The sequence below is a fragment of the Stenella coeruleoalba genome, assembly GCF_951394435.1.
Source record: "Stenella coeruleoalba genome assembly, chromosome: 5".
Taxonomy (NCBI): domain Eukaryota; kingdom Metazoa; phylum Chordata; class Mammalia; order Artiodactyla; family Delphinidae; genus Stenella; species Stenella coeruleoalba.
In genome coordinates, this window is record NC_137150.1 from 64,207,769 (window position 1) to 64,220,024 (window position 12,256).

The following is a 12,256-nucleotide window of genomic DNA, read 5'->3' on the forward strand; positions in this document are numbered from 1 at the left end:
TTTCTCCCGAGGGCACACCGTGAAAAGATTACCTTACCAAAACATGGTTATTTTTAATAGAAACAATTAGGGCCTTGGCGATATTGGAATAGTTCTCCTTTATCAGTTGTGGGGCAACAGAAGCAGGAGCCAGGTTCATTGGGTGTCCTGTGACCATCACAAAGGGTGAGAATTTATGAGCTCCAAGATAAGCAGATCTGAGATTTAGCGGGACCAATAGCAATGCTTTTGGTCAGGGTAGTTGGAGGACCTCTACAGATTTTTCGCATTGAGTCTTCATGATGTTGTCAAACCAGAGGATTGAGGGTGGTGAGCCCAATGAAAGTGTTGTAAAAGCGACCAAACAGCACATGTTTGTCGAAATACCTGGCAAATAAAATGTGTTCCTTGATCATTATGAAGTTTGAGAGGAGTTCCCCAGACAGGGAGAATCTTTTCCAGGAGGACTTTAGCTACAGAAGAGGCAGTAGTCTGTCTGCAAAGGAAGGCTTCAGTTTGGTGTGAAAACATACAGACCATGACTGAAATATATTTATATCCATTAGATGGAGAAGTTGCATCAAATCCATTTGCCAGGCCTTGAACTGTCCATCTGGCAGTTTAAAATGTCTGGGAACGATACAAACAGGCTTCCCTGGGTTGCACTTTGGACAAGTGGGACAAGTGAGGTAGGCACTTTTTTCGACCTTATTGTTTTCCCACCAATATTGGTTCATGAAGGCTCTCATTTTGTCAGGAGAGCAATGGTTTAATGCACATACAGTGGTAAGGAGTAGGAATTTTAGAATCTCTGGTAGGACTGTGTTGTTATTTGGTCCAAACCAGAGCTCTTTTTTTTTTTTTTTAACATCTTTATTGGAGTGTAATTGCTTTACAATGGTGTATTAGTTTCTGCTTTATAACAAAGTGAATCAGTTATACATATACATATGTTCCCATATCTCGAGATTTCTCTTTTTATAAAATCAACAATTGCTGAAAATCTTGTTTTTCTGAGCCCAGTTTTAGGGCCTCTCTAGCCAGTTTTTCTAAATTATCGTTTGGGGAAATATCCCTTTGGACCATGACAGAGGTTTGGCTACTGTTGGTCCCTTTAAGGGCAGCATTGCTTGCAGAAATGTCAGCAAGGTAAATTTCCCTTACTTTCCAGAGAGTCCAGTTTAGAATGCCCCGGGATCTTAATAATAGCTAAAGCAGCAGGTTAAAGTATTTCATTTAATAATTCCCAAATGTAGGGACCATTCTTAAATTTTATTTCCATGGAAGTAAGGAAGCCACATTTTCCCCACAACTCTCTAAAATCATGAGCTACTCTGAAAGCATATCTACTATCAGTATGGGAGTTTTGTCCTTGGCTAAAGGACAAGCCTCTGTAAGAGCGTATAATTCAGCCTATTGGGCCAAAGTAGCCATAGGTAAAGATGCTGCCTCAATACCATCAAAAGGAGTTGTAATGGTATACCCAGCACAATATCCACCATTGTCGCCTTTAAATACAACCAACCCATTGTTGAACCATGAGAAATTAGCGTTACTCAATGGAATTTCCTACAGATCGTGAGAGGGGTCAGGTGGTTGGTCAGCGTTAAGCAGTTGCGAGGGACTTCATCAGTGACAGGAGAGAAGAGTAGCCAGGTTAAGGTTATTACAATGTAAAAGAGTTGTGTAAGCAACAGTTAACAAGAGGACCTCATAAGAGGTGAGGCGACTGGCTGAGAAATGTTGAATGTGATGAGAGTTCAGGAGGCTTCTGCTGCATGAGGTACAAAAATGGTTAAAGGGGATCCCACAATGATTTTCTCAGTAGTGTTAACCAAAAAGGCAGTAGCCGTAATAGCTCTAAGGCAAGGGGGTATCCCTGTGCCACAGAATCAAGCTGCTGGCTATAATACCCTGCGAGTTTATCATGGCCCCTGTCTTTTTGGTGAGTACCCCAAGGCATTCCCTTCCTCTTCGTATATAGAAAGGAAAAAGGGAATCTGATAATTGGGACGGCCAAAGTCAGCTGAGAGTTCATCAAACTCTTCTTTAAGGCCTTGAAGGCTGTGTCATCCAGTTCTTCCCATAAAATTGAACTGGGTTATTGTTGAGCAAATCATAGAGGTTTGGCCTTAAGAGAGAAATTTGGGATCCAATTTCAGTAATAACCAACTAGCCCAAGAAAACCTTGCAGTTGGCACTTAGTTTTAGGTCTAAGGGGACTTAGGACACTAAGAAATCTTATCTGGATCTAGGTGTAGTCCTTGTTCTGATATCAGATGCTCTAAATATCAAACCTGGGTTTGGACAAGCTGCAATGTTTCTTTGGCAACCTTATGTCCCTTTAAGGCTAAAAGCTTTAGCAAGTGGATGATGTCTTCCTGTGAGGAGGCTTGAGAAGGAGAGCAAAGAAGCAAATCATCCACCTGTTGCAACAAAGTAGAACCCCTGGGGAACTTTACATCATCCAGATAAGCCTTCAGGATTTGTAAGAAACAAGGACTCTCAGTATAACCCTGAGGCATTATTGTCCAGGTGAACTGTTTTTCTTCCCAAGTAAAGACAAAAAGGTATTGGCCAGCTTTGTCAACTGGAATTCTAAAGAATGAACTGCGTAAATCTATTATAGTAAAAAGTTTACTTCCGGTGGGAATGGATGTTAGTAAGGTATGAGGGATAACAATGCTGTTTATTGCTCGGAGGTCCTGGACAAATCTCCACGCTTGGTCCTTCGGTTTTTCCCACCGGTAAAATGGGAGTATGACAGGAGCTAATACAAAGGACAATGAAACCATGAGCCTTGTAATCTTCTATTATGGGCTTTATGCCTTGAAGGGCTTCTTTACAAATAGGGTATTAATTCTGGGAAGAGGTCTTGAGGGATCTATTTGAATCTTGATGGGAAGTACACTGTGGATTGTGCCTATAAGGAAAATGGTAGCTGATCCAATAGGGACAAATGATCAGTGTTTCCAGAATCTGCTCTACTATTATCAGAGATGGAACAAAAAAAAAGATGTCAAAGGATCATTTAATTCACCTGCTGGATAACTTTGATAACGACTGTCCATTTTCTAGAATTATTTCCCCTTTTTTGGACAAAGACATTCAGGCATGCTACTTCTCTAAGAAGTGTCAGCCTAATAGATGAATAACAGCAGAGGGACTAAGGAGAAAAGTGTGGGTATCTCTCAAAAGGCCTAAACAAAAGGCAATGAGTTCAGAGACAGGAACCTCTTGATGTTCATTGGAGATCCCCACTATTTGAACTGTTTTAGTACTCCAAGGCATCTATTCTTGCTTTCTTACCTATTAACCAGTCTTTGAACTTTTGTAACCTGTCTGGGATTCTATGTGCCCCGAATGGATATACCCTTACATGTGGGAAGATTAAGATTTTGGCTGTCTTCCCTGGAGGTGACTCATCTAGAGTACGAGAGAGCTGGTTTGCCAGATTCTCTAAATCTGGAGTGGACATAGTTTCCCTTCTATCCTGGTCCTTTTTACTAGAAGGGAAAGGTCCTGGTTCAGCCCATTAATAAACATAGAGTTAAAGGCTACCCGGGTGGAATCTACATCTGAAGGAAGACCAGAATCTGAAGCCTACTGTAATATTCATGAACAGGTTCATCGGAGTTTTGTGTGCAAGCCTGAATTTTGTTCCCATCAACAGGCTTTGGAAAAGCCCTAGGAATTGCTTCATAAAGTTGCCTAGCAATTGTCTGAGCTTGATCGCATAGTAAGTTAGTAGGCTGGATTCCCAGCTGTAACTCTAGAGACCTTTCAGGACTTTCCTAATTAGCGGTTTTCATCCAGTGCTGGGCCTGGCCTTCACCAATGAGCATATGAACTAGCTGAGAAAAGTCACAGAAACCAGGTTGATAAGTTTGAATGACTATATTAAATTCCTCAGCGGATCATTGAGATCTTCAGTTTCTTCGAGAAGGTCTTTGACTATGGCTTGCCTTTCAGCTTTAGCCCAGGTAGTGTAAGAAATTAAGGCCTTAGCCTCTGGATCCTCAGAAGTCTTAATTTTAAAAAGACAGGATCTGACAAGTGCAGAGGAAAAGGGAGTGGGGAGAGTTTCAGAGAAAAGGGAAAGTTTGGTGGAAGAATTATTGTGAGGGATTTGAAGGTATAGTGGAGGCATAGGCATCCTAGAAAAGAAAGAAGAAGATGGTGCCAAAGGCAGAGCCTGAGACAAAGAAGCCAAGGAAGAAGAGCCTCAGGCTTCAGGAGCCATTTTATCTTTCTTCAATCATTTGTCTGCCTCAGTTAATCTTTTGCAGAGGTAATTTCAGACTCCTGATAATAGTTGGGAAGCCTCAAAATACCAACTGAAATAAGCATTCCACTCAGTTCTGGAAATTTTTGACCTATTGTAGTCCAGTTTGGATTTTTTTGGTTTTTGGTTTTGGCTGCATTGCGTCTTTGTTGCTGTGCACGGGCTTTCTCTAGTTGAGGCAAGTGGGGGCTACTCTTTGTTGCGATATGAGGGCTTCTCATTGTTGTGGCTTCTCTTCATGCGGAGCACGGGCTCTAGGCTTGTGGGCTTCAGCAGCTGTGGCACGCGGGATCAGTAGTTGTGGTGCACGGGCTTAGTTGCTCCGCGGCATGTGGGATCTTCCCGGACCAGGGCTCGAACCCATGTTCCCAGCATTGGCAGGTGGATTCTTAACCACTGTGCCACCAGGGAAGACCAGTTCAGTTTTAAGGAAATTAAATTTTGTGAATTTCAAAAGTTCCCCACAATGGCCATTGGTACTCTAAATTGAGTTTGTTCAAGTCCGTTTATTTAGTTAGAAATGAACATGAGGAAGGACCCTGGTGTTTAGACATAAAATCATCTGGAATCCCTGTAGTGAGGGCACCCTCAAAATACTTAGATAACTGGGAGCCCATTTCTTAGAGGTTTTTCTCTAGGGTAAAGAACAATTTTCAAACAGCTCAAATAGCTTACAGAACAAATGGCTCAATTCAAATAGCTTGCAAGCCAATCCCAGCCAGTCTTAAGGAGATAGCTTTGTCCTGAAGGATCTAGACCAAAGGCTTTTTAAAGCCAGTCTCCAGAAGACAGCCATTCCAAAGGAGAAGGCAAAAGGCTGAAAAACTCGGCACTGATTCAGAAAAAAATTCCCCTGTTCCCGAAGGAATGAGTCAAAGGGTATCCAGCTTCAGGAGAAGCAGCCTTTGTTCCAAAAGGAATAGGCTGAAGGTTAGCCAGTTTCAGTGAAACAGTCTGATCTCAAATCAGACAGAAGTGCCAATTTCACATACAGAACAAGGCCTTAAGGAGAAAGAGGAAACCTTCAAATAGATACTGAATAAAGCCTGGAGCTTCAAAAGCAAAGAGGGTGCGAGCTCGGATCCAGGAGAAAGCTACACCTTCAAACTCCGGGGTTGGAAAAGCAATGAGGAGCAATGGGCTCAACTGTGGATACCACACCTGTTTGCTCACCAACCCTGGAGCTGTTGGGTGTCTTCTCTGGTCCCTGTACAGGCCACCAAAATGTTGACCCGAAACAAATAGATTGCCAGATATTTCTACCGCAGAGATGGGTTTATTTGGGATCAGCAGAGAATTGCAATTTGGGGCCTGCAACTATGGTGAGCCACAGCGAAGTCCCCAAACAACAAGGGAAGGAAAACTCTTATAAAGAGGAAAAGGAAGTTGGGAGGGCTGTAGTAAACAGAGCCCATGGCTTTCCATTGGCTGAGCTGTTGCCACGAAAGAAGTCTCTCTTCTTCCTATTGAGCTCTGCTACTGTCACAGAGTGTGACTGCTCCCCCTTCTGGTCTCCCAACTTCTATGTAATTGAGGTTTCTGTTAATTATTTACACTGGGCAAAAGCATACTGTGATTCTTTTGATCAAATAAGATGAAAATTGAGGGATATCAAGAGACTGGGATTCATCAGAGTTTCACTCTCCCCTTATTCCATAATTATTTCAACACCAAGTATCGGTCAGATATTGTCTGCACAACTGCGGCGAGCCGTTTCCGACCAGCAGAATAACGAGCCGCCACACGCAAGATTCTTCTCGTATCACACTTTATTGGAGCACAGCTTGGTTGAAGAAAGATGGAAGGAAGACCCCGCAATCCTATAGCAGTCTGCTTATATAGGGATTAAGAACATGTGTCGCTCTGTGATTGGCTTTCGCCGATGGTGCGATTTGTGAGCCAGCATCGGATAGGTCGCTACTTTAAAACCTCATTAGTATACTTAGCGCAAGCGCAGTGGCCACAGGAAGGATGACTCAGCTTATTTCAGCTTCCTGCCGCGTAGCAGTTAGCTGACCGCGCCCTACATCTCCCCCTTTTTTATTTATTAGAACACCAAGCAGAATGTAGCCCGTACAAGTGTTCACCTCATGATGTGCTCACTGTTCGAGGGCAGTTTTCTGTTGGCATGTCTGAGGCACCCTCCTGCGTGCAATGCCAACAAGGGCCGCAGGGTGCAAGGGCTGCCTCAGAATAATGGCTGATTCCCTATAGAGGTGCGATGGCGACAAGGCCTCTCTGTGCAAGGGCAATCAGGACAATGGATGACTCCCTATAGAGGTGCAATGGCAACAAGGCCTCTCTGTGCAAAGGCAATCAGGACAATGGATGACTCCCTATAGAGGTGCAATGGCAACAAGGCCTCTCTGTGCAAGGGCAATCATTTCGAATTATTCAGGGCGGAGAGCCAGGCTGCGGGAGAATCTCCTTCATTAATAGCCAGAAGTGCCTGAGTGAGCAGGACCCTATCTCGATGTGCCCTGATGCGCACACGACAGACCAACCAGACACACAGCATAATCCCAAATACACAGCAGACTCCAAAGATTCCTACCCCCACCCACTCCCCAAAGAAGGAAAAGGCAGAAGAGAGCCAAGAGGCAAAATCTCCAAAGGCAACGGGCTCCAGCCCGGCAGCACTCAGTTGCACAATTTGAATAATCCTTTGTGGAATTCCAACTAATACAAAGACTTCGATTAAGAATCATCAGGAACATCCAGCTCAGCATCTTCTCTGAAGTTTTCTTCAACAATTCTCGTCAGTCTTGATGGCACCCAGATCGGATCTTGATCCTGTGGGGAGACACTTGAGATCCCCTGGATCGAGTAATAACACGATCCGGGCCCTTCCATTGATTGGCATCATTTAAATGTAAAAAATTTATGGTAAATAAGGCAAGTGAAAGTCTCTGTCTAGGGGTACAGTTCTCTGCGATTCCCTCTTTTTGTTTTATTAAGAGTTCTTTAAGCTGATCTGCCTCATTGACAAACCCTGTCGTTCACAATAGGCTTTCATTAGTTTACTAAGTGGTGTATGCCTCTTAATCTTAAACTGCACCACAGAACCATCCTGCCCCACCACCTTCAAATTAATATGATCGTTGTTCTCAGTCTTGACTCCTTCCTTGGGCTTTTCGTCGGCCATGGCCTTGTGGATTATAGGGCAAGCCTGTAATATGAATAAACTCTTGAGCCTGTGTCGTAGAGTCTAGCGCTGTTAGAGCGCGTGTGGATCCAAACAGGTTGAGAATCATCACAGCGTTCTAATTGTGCATTTGTAATAGCTTGTTCTACCTTTTGAAGTGCCTGATGGGCTTCTGGGGTCAACTGGCGTGGGGAATTAAGATCAGGATTTCCCTCTAATACACTAAACAAAGGTTTTAGATCCAAGCGGGTTAAACTTAAATATGGCCGAATCCAATTCACATCTCCAAGTAACCTTTGAAAATCATTTAATGTTTTTAAGCAATTAGTCCTAATCTCAATTTTTTGAGGTACTATCTTATTCCTTTGTACAGTAGCTCCTAAAAAATTTACAACATCTCCCTTCTGTATTTTTTCGGGAGCAAGAAATAATCCCCTATTCCCTAAATATTTGATCAAAACGCCTAAGGCCTGTTCAAGCAACTCCATACAAGGGGCTGACAATAAAACATCATCCATATAGTGAATAATCCTAACTTTAGGAAATTCATTTCTTACTGGTTGCAAGGCCATGTCAACATAAAGTTGGCACATAGTAGGACTATTGGCCATACCTTGAGGGAGCACAACCCAATGATATCTCTTATCGGGCTGTTCATGATTAACAGAGGGCAGAGTAAAGGCAAATCTTTCTTTATCTCGACTATTCAAAGGAATAGAAAAGAAACAATCTTTAATATCTACTGCTATAACAGGCCAGTTTCGCGGAAGAGCTGTCAATACTGGCAAACCGCGCTGTATAGGCCCCATAATTTGCATTTGCTGATTTATAGCTCGCAGATCATGAAGCAAACGCCATTTCCCTAATTTTTTCTTAATAACAAAAATCGGAGTATTCCAGGGTGACTGGGAGGGTTCTAAATGCCCTAATTGTAGCTGCTCATCCACTAGTTTGGATGCCGCCTCCAGTTTTTCCTTTGACAAAGGCCACTGAGGTACCCACACAGGTGTTGTGGTCCTCCATGTAATAGGAATCATAAATTCAGTGACCCTTGAGAAAAACCCAAGTCTCGGCGGTTTAAATTTCCGCGGGCTTCTATAGGGGCGGTCATGCCTTGTAACTTACGTCTTATCCCTCTATTAGATATCAGGTTGAAACAAATATAATCCCTTAAACTCATCTAGGATTGGATATAATCCTGGCACCGTTTCTTGCTTTTCCTTTTGTTTTCTTTTTTCTCTTTTCATAATTTCAGGCCTATCTACCGTAGTCCCTGTTTGTTCATTCTCTGATGCGCTATCTTGAAAACATACCTGACTGGACTACTCACCGACGGTTCACTCCGTGTGTCGAGTTCTGAATCGGTCCTCCATGCAGGGCGCGAAGTTCCCGGGTTTCGGCACCAAATGCGGCGAGCCGTTTCCGACCAGCAGAATAACGAGCCGCCACACGCAAGATTCTTCTCGTATCACACTTTATTGGAGCACAGCTTGGTTGAAGAAAGATGGAAGGAAGACCCCGCAATCCTATAGCAGTCTGCTTATATAGGGATTAAGAACATGTGTCGCTCTGTGATTGGCTTTCGCCGATGGTGCGATTTGTGAGCCAGCATCGGATAGGTCGCTACTTTAAAACCTCATTAGTATACTTAGCGCAAGCGCAGTGGCCACAGGAAGGATGACTCAGCTTATTTCAGCTTCCTGCCGCGTAGCAGTTAGCTGACGGCGCCCTACACACAACCTTCAGCCTGAAGGTGGAATTTTTTTTTTTAACCTGTCTGAATACTCTCCAAGTCCCAAGTGAGTTGATAGACTCACTTAGCAATGGGGTAGGTGAAAGTGACATTTACCTGTGGCCTGTGGTTAATCCTGGAGAGAACCAAACATGGTCCAAGTTGGGGAACTTTCTGATTCCTTTAAAAGTTGTTTCCCAGAGGAGAAGTTAAGGGCCCAGATTATATTTATTCCCAATTTTTTCACTGAAAAAATTACATAATATAAAAATATAATATTATATGTGTGTATATGTATAATATATAGACACATGCACATATATGTCTGCAGACATTTACATATACACATATCTTTTGAAGTTGGACAGGTGTTGTGGGCTGCATTGTGTCCCTCAAAATTCATATACTGAAGTCCTAACCCCCAGTACCTCAGAATGTGACTGTATTTGGAGATAGGGTCTTTAAAGAGCTAATTAGATTAAAATGAAGTCATTAGGGTGGGCCCTAATTCACTATGACAGGTGTCCTTATAAGAAGAGATTAGGATACAGATGAGTATAGAGGGAAGACCGCGTGGGGACAGAGAGAGATGATGGCCATCTACAAGCCAAGGAGAGATGCCTCAGTAGAAACCACTCCTCTGACACCTTGATCTTGGACTTCTAGCCTCTAGAATTGTGAGAGATTAACTTGTTGTTTAAGCCACACAGTTTGTGGTACTGTGTTCTGGAAGCCCTAGCAAACTCATACAACAGGGAATGTACAGATGTAACTCTTGTCCTCTCTCCTGGCAGCTGTTTCTCAGAAGAGGCACATAGGGCTTGGCATAATTTGTTTAAGAGCAATAGACAATATTCACACTCTATTACTCTTACCTGCCTCCTTTAAGAAGGAAAAATGACTAAGTAGGGGTATTATGTGGTGGCTATGGCCCTATTTCAATCAGGGTCTAGCAAGAAACACAACGCATCACTAGCACTGTATGTGTCTTTCAGGTTCAATAAAGTGAGCAGAAGGGAATTCATGGCTCTAGTGACTACCCCTAGGTCTCAGCACAAGAGTATGTAGGAAAAGCTGATTCTCACCCTCGGTGCCCTTTCCCATCCGCTCAGCGTTCCCATCTCTTTCCCTCCACCAGCATTTAGCTCACCCAGGGTGCTCCATATTGGGTGTGACCAGTGTAGCAATAATAGAAAAGCCTCATTAAGGAGCTCAACTTATTGAAACATAAAACGGTTTTGTTCTAATTAATGGCTTTCTCCACCTCCAACCCTGGGTTGGAGCCGCTTAGTAACATCTTGGCCAGATTCCATACTAATCCTGTCGTTCTAAACTACACTGAAGCTGTCCTGTTTGGATATTTAAAAGCTAATGTTGCTAATATTAAAAATTCAATCTCAAATATAATCCGAAATGGGTTTCTTCCCCTTTTAACACTTGCTAAACCAACCTGTGACTCTGGGAAGTGAGGTCTGCTTTCCATACCCCCGTCCCCATTGCTTCTCTCTTCAAACTCTTTCCCTCCATGCAGGTTCTGTCTAGAGCTTCACCAGTTCCCAGCCTTGGCTGCACATTGGAAGAACTCCCAACACCTGGACCCATCTCCAGAGATCCTGATTTAATTGCTCTGAGGGAGGCCTGGAAGTAAGGATTCTGAAAAGCATCTCGGGTGACTCACCGCAGAGAAGAGAGTGGGGAGGAAGGCAGATGCCGTTTAAGTCCCTGGTAGTGGGGAAGCAAGCTGGGCTGACTCCCTCTGGTCCTTTTTTTTTTTTTTTTTTTTTTTTTGCGGTACGCGGGCCCCTTACTGCTGTGGCCTCTCCCGTTGCAGAGCACAGGCTCCGGATGCGCAGGCTCAGCAGCCATGGCTCACGGGCCCAGCCGCTCTGCGGCATGTGGGATCTTCCCGGACCGGGGCACGAACCCGTGTCCCCTGCATCGACAGGCAGACTCTCAACCACTGCGCCACCAGGGAAGCCCTCTCTGGTCCTTTCTGATGCCGCTGATCTCTGCTGGCATGAGGGATCCCTGCAGGTATATTGACTTATTTTTTTTAATAGATAACTATTTTATTCATTTATTTATTTTTATATTTATTTTTGGCTGTGTTGGGTCTTCGTTTCTGTGCAAGGGCTTTCTCTAGTTGCGGAAAGTGGGGGCCACTCTTCATCGCGGTGCACGGACCTTTTACTATCGCGGCCTCTCTTTTTGTGGAGCACAGGCTCCAGATGCGTAGGCTCAGTAGTTGTGGCTCACGAGCCTAGTTACTCCGCGGCATGTGGGATCCTCCCAGACCAGGGCTCGAACCCGTGTCCCCTGCTTTGGCAGGCAGATTCTCAACCACTGCGCCACCAGGGAAGCCAATATTGACTTTTTAGGAGGAGTGAGGGTGGGGGGAAGCAGCTTAATCCCAGCCCTGTCCTCCAGTGCTGAGCCCCTCCCCCAATGGTCTAGTCCCTCTAACCCCTTCTCTGGAATGGGCATAGAATGGCTTGACTTCTACCCTCACCACCATCCTCTTCCACATGAACTAATTCTCTTTAGCATACTTTAAGGGTCACAAAGAACTGGAATGACATGAGTGTGCCCCCAACTTCTTCCCAGTCACACTAATTATAGTAATAAAATAGTATTATGTATTCAGCACCTGGATCTGTGCTAAGAATTGTATTGGTGACTTTTTATGCATGTTTTCTTATTTAATCATCACACAAGCCTGCCGAGAGATTTTTAAACCCTATTTTATAAACGAGGAAACGAAGGATCAGAGAAGTTTTATAGCTTACCCAGCATCACACAGTAAGAGAGTAACAGGCCCAGGGTTGAAATTCAGATCTGACTTCAAAGCGACAGCCTCTTAATCCTTCTCCTCTACCTGAACTGTCTTCCTTTTATGGTGTTAACCATTTAACATGTCTCCTCCCTTCAATAATGCAGCTACATTCTACTGAGGACTTTCAGTGCCACAATCCAAAGAAGGGACTGATGGCGGAGATTTCTGGCTGGCAGATGGAGGAAAATTATTTCTGACTCCACCTCCTATACCAATGCAGGCAGTGCTTACGGCCAAAAACACACTTTGGATCTGCTACCTACTAGTAATAACCAGATTTGT